Source organism: Lissotriton helveticus, chromosome 1_2 (assembly GCF_964261635.1).
Source record: "Lissotriton helveticus chromosome 1_2, aLisHel1.1, whole genome shotgun sequence".
Classification (NCBI taxonomy): Eukaryota; Metazoa; Chordata; class Amphibia; order Caudata; family Salamandridae; genus Lissotriton; species Lissotriton helveticus.
The window spans coordinates 369,948,055-369,956,031 of record NC_136058.1 but is presented as its reverse complement, the minus strand read 5'-3'; the positions used below and the strand labels follow the sequence as shown (position 1 = coordinate 369,956,031).

General features: G+C 47.0%; 1 pseudogene; it reads right to left on the bottom strand.

Annotated features, from left to right (window-relative positions):
• Window positions 1–6,438: 6,438 nt before the first annotated feature.
• Window positions 6,439–6,586, bottom strand: LOC144808073 (5.8S ribosomal RNA; annotated as a pseudogene).
• Between the last annotated feature and the right edge of the window lie 1,391 nt (window positions 6,587–7,977).

The following is a 7,977-nucleotide window of genomic DNA, read 5'->3' as shown; positions in this document are numbered from 1 at the left end:
CTTCCACATAAAGACTATATTTCTTCACCGCACAGATGGCATTGGAGGGAACAGACATAATAGACACTTACTATTCCACGGCCTAACCCTGGCCAAACAGGATATAGCAAGGCTGTGGAAAGACATGTCCCCACCCACGGTAGAAGCCTAGCAGCTGGGTATGGACCATTGCATGGGGATGGAGTTAGCAGTGTTCCAAGCACGGGAATGTCCACATAACCACACAAAGATTTGGCAGAGATGGGCACACTACACCATCAGCAGATTCCCTTCTTGACACAGAGATTCAACAATTCAATGAGTGATCATGACCCCTCTGTCCCCTAACATACACTAACTCGCGGTTGTGCTCCTGGAATGGTAGCCAGGTGATTATTGTTTTGCAATGGTAAGGATGGTATACCTGCTAATTATACGTCTGTATTGTGTAGGGGGTGTTATGGGGTGGTAATGCACTGTAATGTTTTTCTTGGCCATGTAGGCCACTGTGTTACAAACAAAATTCCAATAAAATGTGTCAGAAAAAAAAAAAGTCCAGCCGGACAAGGCACGCTAAGTGCCCATCCTGACAGACCTGACTATGAAGGCAGTAGTGTTTTGTGAACTTGTGCAGAAAGGCCAATGTTGCTGCCTTTATGTGCCGAGACAGTGGAGTCGCTCATATTCTTTAGAGGGATGTGGCAAAGCATAAAAAAGAGGCAGGGTAATGGACTTGCCTACATGAAAAGGAGTAATCGCTTTCAGCAGAAAGAAAACTCTAGTGCTGTGGTAATCAAAGTACGTCCCGGAGGTCGCATGTGGCCCTCCTGACCCGCACATGCGACCCCCCCAGCTGAATGACTGCAATGGGATACTGTTTACTTCAGACAGCAATAACCAAAAATATGTTTAATATGCAAGCAAGAGTTTGTTTACAGTCTAACCGAAGTAAAAGAAAAGAAGCCAAAAAGCCAATAAGGTGTCCTCCAAAAATTTACTTTAGGAACACAGTAATTTTTCAAGCCATATTGCAACTAATGTGTAAAAATATGAAAACGTCTCTTCAATATTCAAAAAGGGTATTTCATTAACATGAGCAAGCGTTTCACCTCAGTACTTTCAGAAGAATTTTATTTTTTTAAACTAATCCTTTTTAGAAAAATGCCTCCTCCTACCCTGACAACAATGCCAATAGTGAACTAAGAGGCACGTCAATTGTCATGTAGAACATTCTGGGTGGTTGGGGTTGTTGTTATAAATGGACAACATTATTTTATTGAATAAAAATGCAGGAGAAGGTTTTGTACCTCTTATATCCTGCACTCATGTGTTTCAAGGTGCTTTCATACGTCATAATGAAGAAAAAAGAACCAAAGTAAATTAGACAATTGCAGAGGTTCAACCAATTTGCTCAAGTGGGGAAGCCAGGATTGATCTATACACAATAGGGGATTTCAAGAAGAATAGCTTGTAAGGCTACCACAAAAAGGCTTGGATAGCAGAAAGATAGCCCTTTAAGGCACCCATGGCAGAGCCAGAAAAAATGCACAGAACTTACACAGGAAGTGGAGGCTTGGACAGTCAAGCTTTTGTGAGGAAATTGGAGCTCCCTGGGGTGGGATAGTAGCTGAGGGAAACCATCCTGTTCACAGGAGCCCCTTTGGTGGGCTTGGATATGTCCCAAGCAGGACGTTTGTAGGGATTCATTAAAAGGGAGAAGCCGTTCTGAGGGTCACTCCCAGCTGAAGCACCTCTGTTAAGACATTCGTCTTGACTGCCACTGAGGGTAGGCTAAGTTTGAGGCCCACGGCTTCCATTTTCACCACCACTGCCACTAACGCTCCCTCCTCTGTAGCCATGGTAAAGGGAGAAAGCATGCAAGTATCAGGAGAAGTGTCCAGTCCACTGGCCTATGCCAAGCCCTCACATTAGTCAACATTGGTATCTAAGGGCTGGTATTCTTCAGGGTCCGGTGACCCCTCCACAATCCTCACTGAGTCCTAGTCCATAAAAATAGGGCTCAGGCTCTGGCCTGGAAGGCATGGCTGCCATCATCGCCGGAGTTGCTTAGGACATTGCCCTTCTGGCTCTGTGTCAGATTCGAGGATCAGAATGGGGCTAGTACAGCCAGAGGCATTGCCATCAAGATGGAGCCAAGGAAGATTGAGAAAGTACAATCGGTGCCTGTCTGAATCCCTCCATTGATCCAAGGGGCCCTACTGGTGCCTAGGATGGAGCCACTGTCGTTGAAACCAAAACGGGCCACTCCCAAACTCCCGCACCAGCAGGACTAGGCCACTCAAATATGAGGATATAGCTTCAGAAAACTCCTGAATTTGAGCGAGGTTGCTCCAGCTCCCAGAAACTCAGAGAGACATTGAGCTGGCCCATGCACAGGCTGAACCGCAAAGCCTAGCCTCGAATGACAATGCTCCCTCGTCTTGTCTGAAGACCGTAACAGATGGTGCAAAGTCGAATAACTCTTCAACTTCTTGCTTTTCTTTTTTTTAGGACTTACCCCATTGACCCTATGGCTTCCAATGAGAAAAGGATCTTGAACTTTGCAAACTGATCCCGGGACTTTTCTCTCGACCGGGATCGAGACCATTGTGGCTTTGCACATCAGGTACCAAGGAGCTTGAGGGACCGCTCCCTCAAGGCTTAGGCTGCGTGGTGCAGCAGTCGTAACATGTCTTTACGCTGTAGTCATGCACCAGGCACCAGAGGAAAGCAAGATGGGGGGTGGTCACTGACATCTGTTGATACCAGATGCTGCAGGAAAAGCACCCTCAAAAAAACTCAACAAAACAATCAAAAACAAAAGCATAGCCAAAAAGTGACTGATGAGGTAGCTCTCTCCAGATCTCTGATGACTGGCACGGAAAGAAAAGAACTGACATCAACATGCTGGGGTAGCCTCTATATAGGCACTGTGCAAGTCACTTCCAGCATGCATGGCACCGCCACGTGGAGCCTAATGACACTACCTACTGGCGACCAGGAGTACTGTTCCCGAAAATTTTCCAGATCCAGTCTGATGCCGGGGATAATTCTAAAGTAAAGAATCTGCTGTCTCTATCTGATACATGAATCACTGCTTTTCACTCATATTATCAACAAGCATTGGAAAGTACTGCAGTTAGGGAAACTTTGAAAAGTTTGTAACACTTTTATAAAGTTGTGCTCAGGTACTCTGGAGCCTTATGGAAGACCAAATCTGACATGAGCAAGTTAGGGGAGCTACCGAGGAATTGTAGGACAGTTACCTTGTCACCAATGTAATCTCCAGTCCAGTTTCAAGCTCTAAAGGCGTTTCACCATAGACATCAATGGAGTGGTCCTGATTCAAGGGATGCAGGATGCTGAAGATGCTGTAAGATTCTGAGGATGCTGTGTGGTCATCATGGGTCTTCCTGGAAATACTCCTCATCTCCAATGTCCTGGTGGGGTAGCTTTGGCCACAAGGGTCGATCTCTCAATCCTGGTGGGTCCAGTAAAAGTCCAGATGCCACTGTTCTCCTGACACAACAAACTCAGCGGTTCCTGTTGGTGGATGCTGGTGTTCTTTTTGGGTGACCAAACTACCCTCTGACAACACTCCGGGGTTCAGTAGTCTTGGGTGTTGTTCTTTGGCATTGGGACTCGGTCTCCCACGCTTCATGATGGCAGTAAGTGACGATCAAGCGATCGTGGCTACTGACTAGCCAGGCAAGCTTCTTCAGCTTGTTGCGGCACCTCCCTCAGCTACTGTAACTTTATTTATTCTTTCTATATAAAATATTCTTAAACTACACAAACATTAGAAATTCTAAAGCTATAGTTATACCTTAAATGTATAATTTACGCACAACCTTCAAATTACTATAACTCGCTCACTTCTGTAAAAAGTGTTGTCAACTCGCTAGCCCGACTACATTAACTATAACTGACCACTATGCATGCACGGTGTTGTTACAAATGATGTAATTTGAGATATCATAAGTGATGTTATGTATGCTGTAATCTCACAGGGTATAAGTGATGCAATATGAAAGAATATAAGCAGTGAATTATAAACATGTGAGTTATAGTCAACTCCCTTCCCAACCCCAACAACAACTCCTCTATTTCAAAATTGCTTTCTTGATCCAGTGGGACTCTTGTGAGGGCCATGGGGCCATGCTGGCCCCCGAGGGACTCCATGAGAGACTCCCATGAGAGTCTAGGGGCCAGTGATTGCCCCCATGGGACTCCTGCAGATTGCATCTCCCCAAATACAATACATTTCTCTTAATTTGACCCAAGGGGGCATTCTGGGCCCCCCCATAAGGTCCAGGCAGGGGGTCAGGGTGCCCATACCCTGCTCCCGTATACCTTATTTTATTTTTAGGATACGGGGACTGAGTGCCCAAGCCCTGTAGCGGTGGCTGTAACATTGATGTTCAGGTTGTTGTCAGCCATTCAGAGCATGATTACCCAAGGGACTCACAGGAGTGTTTTCCTCCGGGGGAGTGAGGTGACCGAAGGGTAAAAAAGCCTTCTCTGTCAGTTTGAGGTGAGTACATTCAGAGTGTTGGTGGTGTTTTAGGTGTTCTCTGCTTGCTTTTTGCATATTTACATTTGAAACAGTTTTGTTTGGTGAAGTACCCCTCACACCCACCTTTTTTACTCCTAACCTCTTTCCTCCCCTGCACACTAAAAATTCCGTACAACCTTTATCTCTACCCACCCCTTTACCATAAAAATACCCTTACATCCAATTACCTTTATCCACCCCTAAACCATATTACTATCCTTACTTCCCTTTACCTCAACCCACCCTAAAATCCCTCAACTACCTTAACCTCCTTTTATCTATACACATCCCTAAACCCTAATGACACCCATGCCTCCCTTTACCTCTATACAACCTTTATCCCTAAAATCACCCTTACCTCCCTTTACCCAAACCTAAACGCTAGAGGCTGTTCACTTTTCAGACCTGCTGCAGATATGGGTAGGGCTTGGGGAGAGATTTACACCATTTCCCCTGGATTTTTAAAGATCAGCCAGAGCTCACTGGGGGAACCATAATGCGTTCATGCCCATCTCCCAAGGCAACCCCATTCCGGGACACTCTGCCCTTCAACTAGGAGAATACCACTCTCCCAGGGGCTACTGCTGGCTTCTCTGGGATAATTTATGTTGCCACACCAGGACGTTGTAAAGGCACCCATCTCTGCCACCCTGGGTTCCGAACTCGACTCCCTTTTGATTGGTCAAGGGGAATGGATACCATCGCCCATCCCTTCCTAACGGTGCTCGCCCAACTCCTATGACTGACTGACCCATATTAAACTGCTGTTCACATGGAACCCTTCTCCACTTTGGCCTTCAAAGTTCTTACTTGAATATTTGCTACTACCACCAAGATATTCTCCTGTGCGGCTCCACCTATACCCTTGCTCCGAGCTTCTGTGCAAACCACAGCGGCTCTCCTATTGGTCATGGCTTAGCCCCTGCAGCTCTTGCTGCTGGCAGCAGCCGGTATGGGCCCGACAATCTAGCGCAATCCATTTTCAGTTTATTTCTTGATTTAGTAGGTGAACTGTCACACATTACTTAGCGGATTCCGGCTTTCATGGCCACCATCCTGCTATCTTTATCAGCCAACACCTCTTCTGGGGTCTGATGTAAATCGGCTGTATTAACCCAGCGTTCAGTTCATCCCACAGTGCCAGTTCTGTTTACCAAAGTGGCCCACAAGGAACTCGCATTTCATGACTAGCTTCAAGCCTGCAAGTTTAGCTTCTTACCTATTTAAAGTTTGAGAATAGATTGAGATCGGTTTGGCCCCATAACCTCTAATCATTTGCTTTACAAGATAAAACTTGGGTTTCTGAGCAGGAGCTATCTTGAGGGAAACTTCAGAAGGAACCAGCTACTACGTCCTTCAATTAGTCTTTCACCGCAGTGCATACCAGGACCACTATGGACCTTCACCAGACTTTTCTTTAGCTTCCCACCGCCTAGCCATCGATTACCATCTTTCGAGTCCTATCACACATACTCAAGCTCCACCTGCCTGATAGAGTTGACACGATGGGCAGGTGGTGAACACGCCACAAGGCCATGGTGGGATAACCACGTCAGCCAGCATGCACTAGCCCTCACCTTGATTGCACCACATGGCTTCGATCATCTCTTCAGCTCATCCTTGGCCCATGTTTCAACATGCGTCAGGTGGGTAACTGACATCGACGCATGAAAACTGGCACCCAGCGTCGGTGTCCCCACTCAGTGACGCAACACAGTTTCTTTTCCTACCTTTCCACCAAGAAGGGTAAGAGCAAGCGTGCTGGCAGAATACCTCGGCAGTGGGACTGCTAGGCACTCGCGATGGGCGATCAGAGGTCTGACCATGGGAGGATGAAGGGACTAGGTCCGCCTGCAACAGCCCTGGCTATGCCTTGGGAGAGCCCCAGGCAATTGACATTCAAGCGACCGTCAGACAGGCGTAGCCATGGATGGTACTTAGGCTACCAGATGAGTCCAAAGGGAAGATCTGTGTCATGAAATTCACAGTAATTCTTGCAGCTAGCTGCTTTCCTCATCGACACGTGAGTCGAGAGATCTACTACCAAGAGTCGCAGGCAACTTTTGTTTGAAGTACAGCCATCTGGTCATACCATGTCTTATGAATAAGTTTCTGCCCGCCCCTACAGGAGGAAGGGGTTCCCCGGGCCAGGTTCCCAGGTCCCAGGCTGGGTGTTTGTTATGGGGCTGTCGGGAGACCTCACAGAGCTCTGCCCCAGGACCCGGTCTGGACTTTTTCTCCCAGCCAAGACAAGAAAACCTGCCTGGGCACTTTGGGACACAAAGGCCAAATATGGGAGTCAATGGCCTGGGACTTTCATCCTCGGGTCTTCCAGATCTCTGACTCAGGGCCAGGTCAGGGCTTCTTAACCCAAGTAGGCAGGAGAAATCTTTGCAGGCTGGAGGGATCCCATTCCCGGCACTTTGGGACACAGCAGTCCTTGGAACGGAGTCCAATGCTGGGGCCTTCCACACACGGGCCTGCAGGAACTCAGCCCCGGGGTCCGGTCAGAGCTTCGTAACCCAGGCAGACAGGGGTATTTTTCCAAGGCCTGCAGGGTCCCGTCCCTGGGCACTTTGTGACACAACAGATCGGCCCGGGTCCTCACCCTTCGCCCGCCAGAGCGCGACTCTTTTTTGTAATCTGTCAGCACCAAGTGACAGAGGGAGACATTCAAGAGAATGTTTACTGCCTCCTGGAGTTCTGGCTTGAGGCTTCAATTGAGCCCTCATTGAGACTTTGAGGGCAGCTTGGAATTCTGAACATGGAGGCACTTGAAGACAGTGACGAGTTTTTATTTATTTATTTTAAGTACAAAATGTCACCGGTGACATTGGCATGGTGGTGTGTTAATTGATCTCCAATTATGATCTCACACAACCTCATAATTTAGCCCTCTCACTACCAGGTTTCTCAGTACCCCCTCCTCTCTCCAGTAACTGCTGATACTCTAGATAACCCCAATGGGGCTATTACAAGTGCTTTTTGTTCCTTTCATCCCTCCAAAGCCCAGCAATTTCCGCTCTCCAATGGTTACAGATTGTATGTAGCTCAGTGGGTTGAGCCCCAGTGTGATTGCTCAGTGGTTTGAGCTCCTGCTACTTAGATCCTTCTGAAAACTTAATCTCTAAAGTTTAAAGCACGATGGGGCCAACAAGTACTTTCATCCTTCTGAAGTCAATAGCATGAGTATTGGTGTTGGGTAATAAAAGTAGTAGAAGAAGTGTAAGTCTTAATTGATGATTTGGATTGTGATGAATCCTACATAAATGTCTCCTATTGCTTTAAATGATGAGTGATGGCCGCAGGCAGCTAGTAGCCAAGAGGTGCGGCTTAATCCAGAATTTACAACTACCATTTGATTAACAAGAGCAATATTATTTTATGTTACAAATAATAATAATTTGAACTGTTACACGTTTAGGGCATCCTCAGTGCGGGCG